At 33.4% G+C, this 15,898-nt stretch overlaps 1 pseudogene; it reads left to right on the forward strand.

Annotated features, from left to right (window-relative positions):
- The first annotated feature begins 5,731 nt into the window (after window positions 1–5,731).
- Window positions 5,732–7,003, forward strand: LOC149546473 (leucoanthocyanidin reductase pseudogene; annotated as a pseudogene).
- Window positions 7,004–15,898: the final 8,895 nt, after the last annotated feature.

Raw genomic sequence — 15,898 nt, forward strand, 5'->3', positions numbered from 1 at the left:
GACTCAAAAAAGCAGAAATAATGACCAGAATGTGTGCTCCTGCCATCATGAACAAGAACACCATAATCAATCATTTTCTAACATTTTTTTACCCATTGTGTACCCATTGCACATCAATGTAGTATTGCTAGTTTTTTATTCATGTTATGTATGGCAAAAGCATATAGTAAGGGTCACATCAAAGTTTTCATTGGTAAGGAGAAACCCAACAAATTACCCACCATATTACATGGGCCTAAGGAAAGCTTTATGCTTGACCAAAGCCAAGGCACCTGTAGCTAAAAGTCAGGATGATCGAACTGGAGTGAACAATGACTTTACAAAAAACACCTTGAAAACTTGTTAAGAAAATCTATCAACCTGTAATAAGATTGTATTAAAACTAGAATTATACAGATCCATATTATTAAAACTTAAAATACCTGTTAGTATTAGGTGTTCAAAAAAGCACACGCTGGACACCTCTTGGAATGCTTAGGGCCTCCATAACCTTTACTACAATAAGAAAGAAATCCAAATAATATTAAATCTTTGCTGAAACTCCAATTCACAAGGATGTATAGTTATGTTCTAATAATCAAATACTAATAGTAAAAAACACAAAGCTGAAATGGATATGTTGCTAGTTTTTCTCCATTCATTCATAAAACAAGCTTGATACCAAAATGTAAGTGTTTTCTCTTTAAATTATATCATGCTGATCACAAATACTAATCACAGATTAGTTATCCAAAAGGGTGCAATATTATATTAGAAAGAGATCAAATAAATATCTAACATCTTTACAAACCAAACAAAATCAATCATATCACATTTCAATAAGGCAGATATCAGATACAGTGAATAACTTTAGACCAGTATGGTACATATCACTTTTACATTATGATGTATCTGTAACAGTGATTACTTGGTCTTGCAAATTGCTCTATAGAAATTCTAATGATACTTATTGCAGATCAGTAATCAACATTAGATCGTCAGGATCTATGACATTAGGTCATTTTTCTCAAGTTGAATCAATATCATCAACTTCAAGAGCAACCACACAACCAATAAGAAGTTCTACTCATAGAATAAATTTGTAAAATATTAATTGTAATTGCAAGTTTTTATCATACAACACCGTGATTGTATTAAGCTTCTTTATTGTTTGTGAATGAATGACAAACCACTTAGTTTTATAAAGTTACAAGTTTCTTAATTAGTAACTAAGGAATAAATAATGAATTCATTAGTGATGTCACAGTCACCTTATTGCTCATGAAAAGTAACTCTTCTCCATTTTCACTCTTCCATGAGGTCACTTGTCCACCATACAGCAATACCTACACAAATATAACATTAATAATTTATACATATGACCTAAAAGAGAATTGATAAATTTAAAATGACATCAGAACCACAACTCAGATTAATCCATTGATTTCTGTTGACACAATGTTAAAATCAAGGGATAGAGAAAATAAAAAGGAAATAGGAAGTAGATCTAATGAGCCATATTAAATATAAGATCAAGGTTACATTAAACCATCATATGCTCTTTAACTAGTATCAACAACTAGCAACAAATGACACAAAACCAAGTATATGCACGTATGTAAGTATTAATTGTTTTTTCTCAATTTCGCTCTTCCATGAAGCCAGTTGCCTGTCATATAGAAAAATGATACACAAATTCCACATATAACCATATAATCAATGAAATGATTAAAAAATTTAAATTTCAGAACCTTGTACCATGAGCAACTCATGAATAACCTATTTGTGGGAATCACTGACATGAATGAAGCAAGAAGACTAAAAAGAAATAAAGCTATCATAATATTGTTTTAGGTATGGCTCCAAAGAACCCTACAATATGCCCTATATGCCCTATGAATGATATCAACAACAATTGACAACAAATCAAGAATATAAACATATAGAAACATTGATAAACTGTATTATTCCTGCCAAGCTAAAACAAATTGATGATCATGCTGATGGACTACCATCTTGCAGTAAAGATAAATTGGATCAAGCTATCAATGTCTTAAGCTTTGGTGGAAAGAATTTCAGTGGGTTGTGTTTCTTCACTGGCAAAAATAATCTAAGCTTGTTAAATTTCTTCAAAGATCATAATAAAATATTTTGAAGTAGGAACAATCAGTATACTATGTAGTGTAGGTAACATTGATGTGCCTAGAAGCCTTTTGTTTTTAGCATAAATAGATTTAACATAAAAAATTAGTCTATTAATGAGGAATGTAGACCTGCTTGGACTTGTTACAATCCTAAAAACTAGAACCAATTATTTTTTCCTTTACTCACAAGGTTATAAAAACTACCATAACCAAAGTCCAAAAGATCCAAAATCCAAAAAGGCATGAATTGGAGAGAAAACTCAAAAGCTTGATAGAAAGAACTTAAAACAATAGATCGTTTAAAATCTCAGTGCAACCTCAATGATGAACACAATTCAAGAACAAAACTTATTTATTGACCAAAAGAATACCTTAGAGCTTCTCTTAGATTGAGATTCCTGTGTAGATTTACTATTATTTGAACCAGACATTGATGTCTAGGCATGGTTCAACATAACTTGAGTTTCTAAGCCTAACTTTCTAACCTCTAAAAATGGAAGTTCAAATGTCGATCCCAAAAAATTAGTTGAATAATTGACCTGAAATAAAAGAAAGTGAGAAAAATTCATCTACATATTCTATTAAATGTTTGAAGACATGAGATTTCTACATTCCATCAGGTGGAAATTGAAAGAGCTTCTACCAGTAACTGTGTAGACATTTTTCAACCTAACTAAATCAAATTAAAACAAAAATTATGTTAAAAAACCATACAATTAGAAGTTATAGACTGCAAAACATTTTTGTAGTAATAGAATCTCAACAAAAATGTAAACCATATCTAATACAATGTAATTGCATACCTGGGTCTTCCCAGACAACTAAGTGGTTGGTCATGACTAAAAATCTGAAGTACAAGATCAAACATTGTTGGATAGAAAGGCTTCCTACCTTCAAGACATCCAATCTCATGTTCATTTTTTCTAGGACTGAATCCCTAGGTTTCTCCTCCTAAAACTCATCCAAGAATTGAACAAATGCCTCAAGTGTTAGATAGCGAACCTATTGGGGGAAACTAAAGCTTTTAGGGTGAAACCAATCATGTTTGTTGAAAAAAATTTTAAAACTTCACAAATAGTAAGAACATGATTTCTACTCAATATAAATATCATAGAAAATACTATCATATGCTTACTAGGTTTTATGAGCAATAGAAAATCCTCATTTCTACTAAGCATGCCTGAGTGAAAAACCTGTATTAGACTAGTAATGATCTCTAGGATATCAGTAGATCACTAAAAATTACTTGGAAGGTGTCAGCGAGCATTGGCATCTTTGAGAGGGAAAGGTTCCTAAGAAAAGATGAACATGGTGAAGCAATGGAAGATGTTTTGATCAAAAAGGATGATGCTTTGAAGCAAACAGCTAATGAGAATGAGGTTGAGGAAAAGAACCTAGAAAAGGATGATATGAAGACAAGTTGTTCATTTGAAGGACAAATAACAAATAAGCAGCAATCAAGTGTTGAAGAGCAAGGAGAACCTAACACCAAAAAGGTTCAAAAGGTTGTAGCAGAGGTAAAGAGAAAGGATGTTGATGAAGATAGAAAAAGATCAGGTCTTGAAGGGCTTGAGGGAAAGGAGATGATTGGAAAGTAGATGAAAAGTACAAATGCTGATGTAAATAGCAAAGAAACAAGGCTTGGAGAAGCATATATGATATTGATTGGTTCTATATGGTGTCCATTGAAATTTGGACAAAGAAAATTCACAAAGACAATGATGACTGAATCGGATAGAATAGCCACCAACCAGGAGTTGGTATACCAAGGCAAATGGCAAGGGTGTGAAGACATGTTGCAGACAACAGTAGAGGTCTCAAGGTGCAAAGAGACTAAGGATGAGAAGACAATGGATATGAAGAGCCAAGGGAAGGCTAAACAAGGTGATTATATTCCAAGCATGGAGAAGCATGAAAATATGAGTTATTTTGGTTTGTTATTCTAATTTTGTTGCAAGCATATGAGAATATGATGGAGATTCCTAGTGTAGGGAAGATAGCAATAATTGGTAAGAGTTATGTTCTAGAAGGAGCTTGTTATTGCTTCTTGTTTCTACCTATTGTTAGTATCTTATTGAGCTTCACTTTGTTTTGAGAATAGTTTAATATTCTCTACTAAACAAGGCCAGCCACATGAAGGTGGAAGCTCATTTGGCCCCACCCACCTCCCCCTAACATCACTCTACATTCCCCATTAACATCTAACATTCATTCATTCTTTCAACCATTAATAAAATGTAACATTCAATCAATATCACATGATAACATTCAATCAATATCACATGATAACATTCATTAACACATTAGATTCGTTAACATGCAACATTCATCAATATTCTACATTAACACATAATTCATGAACATTCATTAGCACATAATTAAATTCATTGAGACATAAAATACAATCATTATCAATTAAGGTATGTAGATGAAAATCATTTCCTTTTTTTCTTTATATTTCTTTTTTCTATGTAAGCTCTAAGAGGAGCATTAGTGTCATCATCAATTCCCCCCTCATCAGTTGTTCTGTTCTTTGTTCTTGATGATCTCAAATTCTTACAATTTATTATAATTGTTACAAGTATTTAATTATTTTAAATAACATAACTGTGGTGCTCTTTATGTGATCTAAGCACATCATTTTGTCTGGACTCAACATCAACACGATCATGAACATCGACCCCTCGATCCTCTATAGCTTCTATACAAAATGTTACGTTAATCCAAACACCAATTGCAATTACATATAAAAAATTTAATAGAAAATGTATACCTCCACCATTGGGATGCACATCATGTGAACCTTCGGCATCCATAGATTGTGTAGAAGGATTGTCAGGCTGCATTCCAACATCCTGCGCATTCTTAGCATTGCTTGCTTAAAACGTATATACTCACGTTATATTGGAACTTAACATCAAATAGACTAATTGGTAAAGTATTCAATTTGAAATAAATTTCATTTAGCTTATTTACCAAAGGCTTAGATGCATCATTATTAGAACCTTCCACACTAATTTAGGCTCATATCCATTCAGCCATGGCTCTATAGCCTTGTTGGAAGCCAATTCTCTTATCCTCTTTTGTGAGGCATCTCTTGAACTCTGAGCCCTGCATTTTTGCTTGGTATGGTGAAATTTACTTGCATTGCTTCATCAACCAATGGAGGATAGTTAAAATATCAAAAGGAAATGGTAAATAGTTAGCAGGGTTTCCAACCCTTGTTACACCTTATTTTGGTCATGTTGGAGTTGTTCTAAACTGTCTTTGGTCTTTGGGAGTCCTAGAGGATCCAATTTCACTCCATCATGACCACAATTATTTCTATTCTTAAAGAAATTAAAACTTTAAAGTCTAATGTAATGGGCAGTGCTGAAAACATTTAATACTCAACTTGTATTTTGCTTTTGTTAGCAACATGAATTCTACCTGGAAATCAACGACAAATCATATATATCCATCACAATATAATAGGAGAAAAATCAAGCAGTTTTGATGGAGCAATCTACTATATAAATGTTGCATGTTTGTATGCTTTGCTTGTACCAACATTTTTTCTCCAAATTCTTAAGTTGGGTAAGAGTTAGTTCAGCTCTTTGGAAATAAAAATGGCTGCAAGTGCTGCTACATTCCCTCATTCTTTCAATCACTGCCTTTATTCTCAACTATTGGAGGAAAATTCAATCTCAACCATGGCCTCCATTTGTGAGATTTCTTCATATGAGGATTTTGGAAATGAAGAGAAAAGTAAAATATTAGTGATTGGATCCACTGGTTATATTGGTCGATTTGTTGCTCTTGCAGCTATAAATGTAGGCCATTCTTCCTATGCTCTCATTAGACCCATCACTACCCATGATTCTACCAAAGAAAAGTGCCTCCATGAATTGAAAGATTCTGGTGTTAACATTGTCTATGTATGTCACTAGCTTTGTTCATAACTAAGATTTTGTGGTAGATATGTATGGCACAGTTGTGAAGTGTGTGAACTTGTTTAAAATATTGATTTTACAAATTGTAGATTGTTTTTATTGGTCATATAGGTTTAGAATATATGATTAAGCTTTGCTTGTTTGTTCATGGTAACTACTATTGTAGCTGTTTGCTAAATTGTTAGATAGTGATCATCTCACAAATAATCATGTTTGACTATCTTGTTGTGAAGTTGGGTATTTAGAAATTATGTTAAGAAGGGGTGTTCGGTCAGTGATCTCCTTATCAATGTGTCTAATTTGGTTGGGATCATGAGCTATATTATAGTTGTAAAAATTTGTGTTGTAATGGGTTTTATTAATGTCTACATGTTCTGTAATGGGTCTTATTAATGTGCATGTATATTATAATGGGTGTTCTGCAGGGAGATTTAAGTGATCATAATTCAATGGTAAAGGCCATGCAAGACATTGATATTGTTATTTCAATTGTGGACGGTGGTCAACTTACAGATCAACTTAAGATTGTAGATGCCATTAAAGAAATTGGCACTATTAAGGTCAGAACATAGGACCCTAATATTATTACCATGAATGCTTGTTAACTATAATAGACTTAAGAATTGTTGAACTTTGATGCAGAGGTTTCTTCCTTCAGAATTTGGGCATGATATAGATAGAGCCAATTCAGTAGAACCAGGGCTAAGCTTTTACAAAGAAAAGAGAGTTGTTAGGAGGGAAATTGAGGCATCCAACATTCCATACACTTGCATCTGCTGCAATTCTATTGTTGGGTGGCCTTACTTTTATCATACCCATCCCTCTGAGCTTACTCCTCCCCAGGATCAGTTTGAAATCTATGGAGATGGAAACATCAAGGATGAGATTTTAAATAATGTCATATTAGTAAATGAAGGAATCTTCACTAATCTAGATTGTAGAGTCTGACTTCAATTATTGAATTGTTTATATTGAATATGAAAATCCACTACCGTTATTATATTCTATTGACCTATTTATAATTGATGAGTTAAATAAGGGAGTCCTAGCATTTCCTATCACATTATATAAAAAATTTGATACAATTTTTCATTTACTAATACTTACAACTCTTGCTTGAAGTTTCAAAAAACCACCAGAGCCGAGCTTGTGTGTCCTATGCTTTTCTAGTCTTACCTTTGTTGCCTTTGATGTGTTAGGCAATGTATGAAAAGTTTGAAATATGTTAGATAGTATAAATATAAAGGTTAATTAGTACATAATTAGATTCTCAACAGTATCACATACCTTGCTGTACTCTTCAGTAGTGTAATATTATTTTTCTTGTTATCTTTATACTTTCCATCCAAAATTAGAGCCTGCCACTCAGCCTTAGGAACATAGGGCGGACGCTCGTACTTGGGGTTATCCCATAAATTTTTTTTGTATTGGTCCCTAATACACTTCAAACATAAACTAGCTTTTTCAAGGCACTTGTTTCTCTTGAATGCACGAGGTCCAAAGAGTTGGGTCATGCTCTCTATAAGATCATCCTTCAATGGTTTATGTTGGTTATTCCACCTTTTAAGTAAAAAAAAACATGTTAGACTCATAAATGAAGTGAAGCTACCTTTAATATAGTTCAAGAAATGGATGAAAAGGAAAACTATTAGAGCAATGATATGAAATCAAAATAGTTGTTTGGGGTTTTAGTTAGGATATGATGTTTCACCAGGTATGCATGGTGGGCCCAAATATTCATAAACACTCATCACCAAGTTTTCTCCAAAAAAGATCATTCCCTACAAAACAATCATGGGATCATTAGTCGATGAAGGGTGATCAAAAACTAAATTATTATTATATCACTATAGAATAATAATAACTTTAAAGTACCTGGAACTTTGGCTAGTTTTAATGGAATGCCTTCATCGTCACTGATGATCAATATGACATCCTTCACTATTCTCATACTAGGAACATAGGAACATCCAAGAAATGATGTTGCAGCTCCTATTGCAAAAAGTTTCCTAAGTTTCATAAGTCTTTGTCACGAAGTATAAAAAAAAGATGATAATTGATGTTAAAAATTTGTAAAAAAAAACCATTTGTTGCTGTCATAAGAGGGAAAAAGAGGGATTTGTGTACCAGAAGATGGTGCAACAGTCGATGCCTATAAGCTGTGTGTTGCTAACTTAGCAGTCAGAAAGAGAATTGTGGTTGTCCTGGATGGAGGTGGTGTCATCATAGGATTCAATTGATGTGAAGCTGAAGAATAAAATTGTTAGAGCATGCATAAATAGAGAATGCGTGGACCAGCATGGACAAGCTTGTTAGAGCATTAAAAAAAAGGATTGCTCAAGCATGTATTGTCAATGATTATGATCATTCCTATATATATTTAGTAGAAAATAGAAGTGGGGAATGGAACATGCAATCTACCTGAACCACCTGCACCACCCTCATCATGGGAATGGGGCTCAAAATCATGCAAAAAACTCTGTCAAGACAACGCATACATATTTTAATTAATGCCATAAAAGAGCATAACATAAAAACCATTATTGAACTCTTGTTACAATAAAAAAATTTGTTAATACTTACTTTTAAGGTTTTAGAGGTGTGCATCAATTCAGCTCCCCTGTCTCTTATTTCCTGAGTAGTAGGCTTTATGGTTGCCAAACGTAAAATTTCTCTACCAATTTTCTTTAGCAACTTTTTAGTCGAAACAATCGAGTCATCGGTGTTTGCTAAATCAATATTAAAAGGGTCCTCCTCAGGGAGGGGCAACTGATCAGGGACTGCAGGTTCCTTTCCCTCCCTCTGACCACTGGCCCTCTGTAACAACAATAGTATTAGTATTATCAAAATTACTCCAAAACAATGAAGAAAACAACATTAAAAAAATAACATTTTGCTTCTATCTAGTTTGCACAATTACAATGAGTTTTACTTGCTCATGTGTAGATGGGTGGGGAACATTGCTAGCATCCCCTCCGGGCAGTTGCTCCATATTGTGCCCCTATGTCAAAGATCAAGTATAAAAATGTTAGCCAAAAATTTATTGACTAAATGGTATGTTTGAGTCATTGATTAGAAGTTGGTTTAATAGTATGTACCACCCCCATGATAGTATCCTCATTTGTATCTATGAAGTTCAAATTGTAATCAATAAGAAGCTCTTCCCCTACACGTATTGATTTTATTGCATAGATGAATACACGATTTCCCTCGCATGCCTCAAATATGCAATTGGGTTGCTTTATAGTTGACCCAGGTCATGTACTATTTATAAAACCCGCAATATTCCCTGTTGCTTTTGGCCTTCCATCAATGTATATAGCCACACTTTTACTTTGATTATTGTCTTGCTGTTGTATATAATTTGCCAAGAGGGCATACCTACGCATACTTTTTTTATATTGAACAATATGCATCCAACTTTTGTAATCGTAACATGTTCCAACATAATCCATCAATTCAAAAACTTTTTTGTAAGACACCTTTATGCCATCCATAGAAAATAGGCCCAAACCATGTAGTGATGATGGTGCTATGCGATATATCCTCTAGTTAACACAAAGATCAATGTTTATTGGAGGAAGTTCCTTGGGTACCCAATGTTTCTGTAGATGTTGGTACCTCAAGGGCACCTCGATGTCACCTTCCATATCATCATCGTAATAACATGATCCCCCTTGAGCGAGGAAAAATTTCATGCATTTATTGAATTTCCTTCTACTCCTTTGACCTCTAGTTAATCTCCCTGTTCTAGATAAACTGTATGTCTCACTTTCCTCTTCTATTCCTATATTTCCCTCACTTGAGGAAGACACTTCTAACAAATACCTATTCACTAGTACCTAAAAATGGGAGATATCTTAGAAGACATCAATCTTACTATTGATAAGTCTATTAAATAGACTATCTATAAGGAGTATTGACTTATACCTGTCGATCCATGAGACTGTGCGAGATGCTCCTGAAAGGGGTTTAGTTTCTTGCAAATGTAATTCAATTATCATGAGCATAATCACATCATAATCATAATCACATCCATCACTAGCATCACATAAAAATTAAAAACATTAAAAGGTACACAATAAAACACTTAAATCAGGGTCACATTATAAGCCTACTAGGGAAGTAGGCCTAGTGAAGGGCTAAAACTGGGTTTTTGTATCAGCTGATGAGTTGAGGGCTCAGTCACCTTGGGGACATGATATTTGAAGTTGTTTGATGTGTGTGGAGGTGGGGGGAACACCTAGTTAAGGTGAAGTCAAGTTTGGTGCCTATTGAGGCATTGTGAGCATTTGATAGTTTGTTGATTAGATTGCTTTGATGAATCTATTGGATGGATTAAGGGACATTCATGGGATTATTCCAAATATGTAGAACCTAAGGTGGATTTGGTGTGCACTCTAATAGGTTATGGAGTTAGAGGGATCTTATGAAGATGCTTGGTTGGTGTTGTGAGAACACTATGGGAGTCCCTCTTGTTATGAATGATTGCAAGTCCACCTAGGGTCTTTGCATCACCTACAGAGGTAGAATTATTAACCAACAAATTGGGTAAGAACTTATATTATGTTTTCCCTATGAATTTTATTCTAGGTACAACTCCCTTTTATAGATATTTAATGAATTCCCTTTTCTAAACTAAACATTTACAAATGCTTTTGACCTAAAAGAAAATAAGGCTCAATACATTCATGCATCAATATGTGTTTTAAATAGTTTAATTTAATTAATTTAGATTAATAGCTAATTTAGATTAGCAGTATTCTATTTGTAGTTGAAACTTGTAGCTTTTAAATAGATAATGAATAAACTATGTAACCATATATATAAGACAAATATATTTCTATCAAGAAATGAATATTAAATAGATTAAGGATTGATGGAATACCTTTAAATTCTATCATCATCATCCTCGTCATCATCATCATCATCATCATCATCGTCATCATCATCCTAATCATCATCGTCGTCATTGTCGTCATCATCATCCTTTCCATCATCATCATCATCGTTGTCATCATCATCATCATTGTCATCATCAACATCATCATCAACATCAACATCATCTTCATCGTCATCATCAATAGCAGCATCATCGTCATCATCTTCTTCTTCTTCTTCATGAAAATTTGTGTCAGGAACATCATCCAATAACTGTCGATCATGATCACCATCTACATCATCTTCTACTTCTTCAGCATCTTCTTCTTCCATTGCATTATACTTTATTGGCCTTCCTCTCGATTCATGTCTAACAACAAATGACCAACCCGATTTATGTGGAACCTCTGAGTAAAATACCTGCTCACATTGGCTTGGAAGAACATAAGGCTCATCCCCAACTGGCTCAAATGACCTTGTATTAACCATTGTAAATCCATTATCATGTTCTATAATAGTTCCATTAGGATCATTTGGATTAAGTCGTATCCTATACCATTTGACAATGAAGAGTACTAATTTGAAGGAACTAAAGTCACACTCAAGTATCTCATCCAAAATTCCATAGTATTGAAGGAACTGTAGTTATTCTTGAATCACAAGTTTTCTTTGTGTCATCCAACACTTTGACGCAAAATTTTTGACCATTACATAACATAGCCTTGTGGTGTTTAACCTGCAATAATATGTGAAACATATCAAAATTATTGCATCGTGAGTTGATAAACATACGGGTGATTAATAAAGTTGTACATACCTAGAAATCTCTTAAACCACGTGCTAAATCTATTTCCCTTTGCATAACATTGGAATCTCCATTATGATGAGCTTCTTTAACCAATGAAGATACACCTTCCCATGTTAATGTGTGACAATAATGTTGACATTGTTCAATCCATACCGTCATCCAATCAAGATTGTTTGCAATATACAAATGTAGTGCATCCCACTCTCGAGCACCTGTACAAAAAGAAATAGACAACTTACAACCGATTTATTTTGAAGATTAAGAAATAATTTATTACAATAACATCTTATAATTTATTACCTCTCAGTTTCCTCAATGTACTTTTCCCCGTCAAGTACTCCCCTTCTAATTTTTTAAAAGGCTTAAGATCCCAAATGTGATCTACATGGATATTTGATGCAAACTTAGGAAGATATTCAATAATGTACACCATAGTCTGGTATACCATATATCCCTCTACCATAGAACCCTTAGGATGTGCTCTTTGTCAAACCAAAGCCTTCAAAGATTTCAAATGCCTCTCAACCATCCACATTGACCTAGTGTGTACAGGTCCACACAATTCAATCTCCTCAACTAGGTGTATGAGGTAGTGTTCCTGTGCATTGAAAAAATTTGGAGGTAGAAACTTTTGCATTTCATATAGTAAATGAGGAATTCTTCTCTTCCAATAGTTTATATCTTCTTTATGGATTTATTTAGATGACAACCACCTACATTAAGAGATTCAAGTCACAACAAATATATAGATATGAGACTTTACAAAATAAAATACAATAGATTACATAGCAAGAAAAACAAATCGCGAATATAGTAAATATATACAACAAATTGAACAGATATTACTGCTTACCTCATATATTTTCCAAGATCGTATATCACTTGTTTGATGTTATTGTTGAAGTTGTCTGGGAGAGATAGACGAAGCACGTACCGTAGTAATTATAAACCAATCATTTCATTGTTTTCTAACATAACATAACAAACAGTACACGTAGTTTACGAATATATTGTAAATACAGAAGAACATAACTTACCTTGACAAAGTATGCCAATCATGCATTTTGAGCCCTGGCCCAAATTCACTTTTTTTTTATATGAGATTGTTTATGTTCGAAGCAAATCCTATGGGAAATTTAATTTTTCATATGACTTCTTTTATGGCATCACTTTGCTGCTCTGTTAATAACCATGGAAGGGCACTTATATTAATCTGATCTCTGTTGCTATTTGAGTGAATGAAATTCTTCAATACATGATTGGATTCATGTATGTCATTACAAATTTTGACAATTTTTTCTTTGTCACACCTTCCGTCCAATATTTTCCACAATGTCTCTATTATATTCTTTCCAATATGCATAGTATCAAACAAATGCACAATTTGTAAGTGCTCATAGTAGGGAAACCTAGTAAATTGTCTAGGATAGCTTTTTGGTCCCTTTGGAAGGTTGTCAGTATTGCCTTGACGACCTTCACGATCATCAATTAAACAATTAGTCAACAAAAATCACAATAGAAATATATAAATTACAAACATAAACCATTAGGTGGAATGACATTACCTCGATAATTAATTCTATTGTATTCCAACTTCCATAGGCGAGGTGTCATTCTTCATGGCTTTGATGTAGTCTCTTCTTTCCCATTGAAAAGATGTTTTTCCATACTTCGATACTTATGATTCCTGTGGAGGAAGTGTGTACACTCATCAAACACCTACTTTCCTAAAATTTTTGAATGACGAGATTTCATCTTTGGACCACAAACTGGAAATGCAAATTTTCCCTTTGTTTGAAGACTTAAAAGATAATGATATAATTGGATTATTAAATATGTTTATTTTTATAATTAGAATTATTGTGTGAAACTTGAATTCACTATAACATACCATGAAAATGTGTTAGCCCTAGGGCATCATGTATTGTCCATGCAAGTATTGCATGGAATTGAAATTTTCTTTGTCCTATTCGTTTAGACACGTCATACATAGTGACACCGTTCCATAACTCCACAAACTCGTCGATAAGAGGCTCAATATATATATTCATATCTTTTACTAGATATTTACCTACTTGAATGAACAGTAACATTACATAATTATTGTGATCATTTTACTGCAAGATTTGTAAGTACATGTAAATTAATAACTATCAAATGATAAGATACCTAAAACAATCATTGCCAACATAATGTGCTCCCTATTTATTGACATCCACAGAGGAATTTTATTGTTGATAACAAAGATAGGCCACACTAAGTAAACAGATCTCATCTCTCCAAATGGATTGACACCGTCCGCTGCCAATGAAAGCCTGAGATTACAAGGTTCTTCTTTGAAGTGTTGCCACTTTTTCTCTATGTACATAAATGTCGAACCATCCACAGGGATTCAAATAATGTCATCTTGACTTCTATTGCATGCATGATAATCCATAAATTGAGCCAAGCTACTACACCTGAATAATTGTCACATCTGTGGAGTAATGGGGATGTAACGAAGAACCTTTTGAGGTACCTTTTTCGTTAGTTGATCTCTTTGATATCTACTCATATGACATACAAGGCATTGTGTTGCAAATTCATGTTCTTTATAATATATAATATGATCATTGGGACAAGCATGTATTGCTTCATACTCCATTCCATTATCTTTCATAACAGCAGTTGATTCTCGATATGAGTGAGGTAGAATATTGGATGATGGTAACAGAAACTTTCCTATCAATCTACGGCAAAAAATATAAGTTATTATTATAAATAATATTAGTGGTACATTATTCACCCTTTGTTAACTATAAAGACATATATGACATACCTTAACATATGTGACATTGTTATGTTGGATAAACCATTCATAACCTTCAAGTTCAACAACACCAATAAAGCAGAGAGAAGAGTTGTTTGGGAGTCTTTGTATAGGGGCTCGTATGCTTTCTGAAGTAGAGGTACATCGAGGCTATCATCATCATTATGATCAGATATGCTTGGACTAGATGTGCCATGGATCAATGCATTTATACCATCCTCTTCAATTGTGTTTTCTGGCGCATGATCGTCATCTTCCATGGGATCATTATCTTCACCTTGGATATTTGCACCTCCATGTTCCTCCACTTCAAAAACCATATTCTTCAGATTGTTGTGGTTCATATCATGTACTTCCCTAGGAAGATCAACCTATATAAAATTGATTAACATAAATAAACCATGATCATCAACTCATCATCAAGTGATTTCATATGTATATAAATTGTTAAAATGATATAATGAATGACTTACCAGTGGATGATAGTCATGCCCCCCTTCAATGTGACCATTCTCCCTACAATGTCTCTTAAATATTTTGATTATCAGTCTTCTATAGTTTAAGCCCTTACAAATATTGCAAGGACGATAACATTTTCCATCACCTTTTCTTTCAAGTTAGACGACAATCTAGCAATTGTCTCCCTATTTTGTTCTTCACTTATATTATCTGACATGAACATTCTTTTCAGGAAGCAAAAATTAGGCTATGAAAAATTCGGTTTACAACTTTCACAAACTAAGAAAAACTGTCGAAAGTAAACAAATCTTCTTAGAGCTAGCTAAATACTTTAATATTTTAAAAATACTTTCTTTGACTTTATTCCTAAAATTATTTGTAAAACTTTGACCAACTGCCTCAAGGTCTTATTTAAAGAGACCTTACAACATTAAGCCACTAAAAGAAATTTCAAAACATATAAGCTAAAAGTCTAGTTAAAATATACATTAGAATTTAAAAAAAAACAAATTTCATACTCGAGCACGTGGCTATAACTTGTGCAACAGCATTCCTGCTTAGCTATAGAAGCTCTCCAACAATCAAATTATAAAAACTACAAGGCCTAACAAAAATTTCAAAACATATAAGCTACAAGTCTAGTTAAAATATACATTAGATTAGATTCAACAATAGCAAGCAATGTTATTCAGAATTAGATTCAACAAACCTTAGTAGTGTAAATAGCCATCTCCTCTAAACTGGACTCCAGACACGAGGGGGCATTCACATACTCTTCCCCTAAAGGTATCCTAAAGAAAAAAATCCACTATTCTTGAGTTTTTGAATTGCACCTTGAGATGAATGAAGCTTAAAAGGAATGAAAATTGTTTTCATACATTTAAAT

Source organism: Cupressus sempervirens, chromosome 7 (genome assembly GCF_028749045.1).
Source record: "Cupressus sempervirens isolate cs-2001-9-10 chromosome 7, ASM2874904v1, whole genome shotgun sequence".
Taxonomy (NCBI): Eukaryota; Viridiplantae; Streptophyta; class Pinopsida; order Cupressales; family Cupressaceae; genus Cupressus; species Cupressus sempervirens.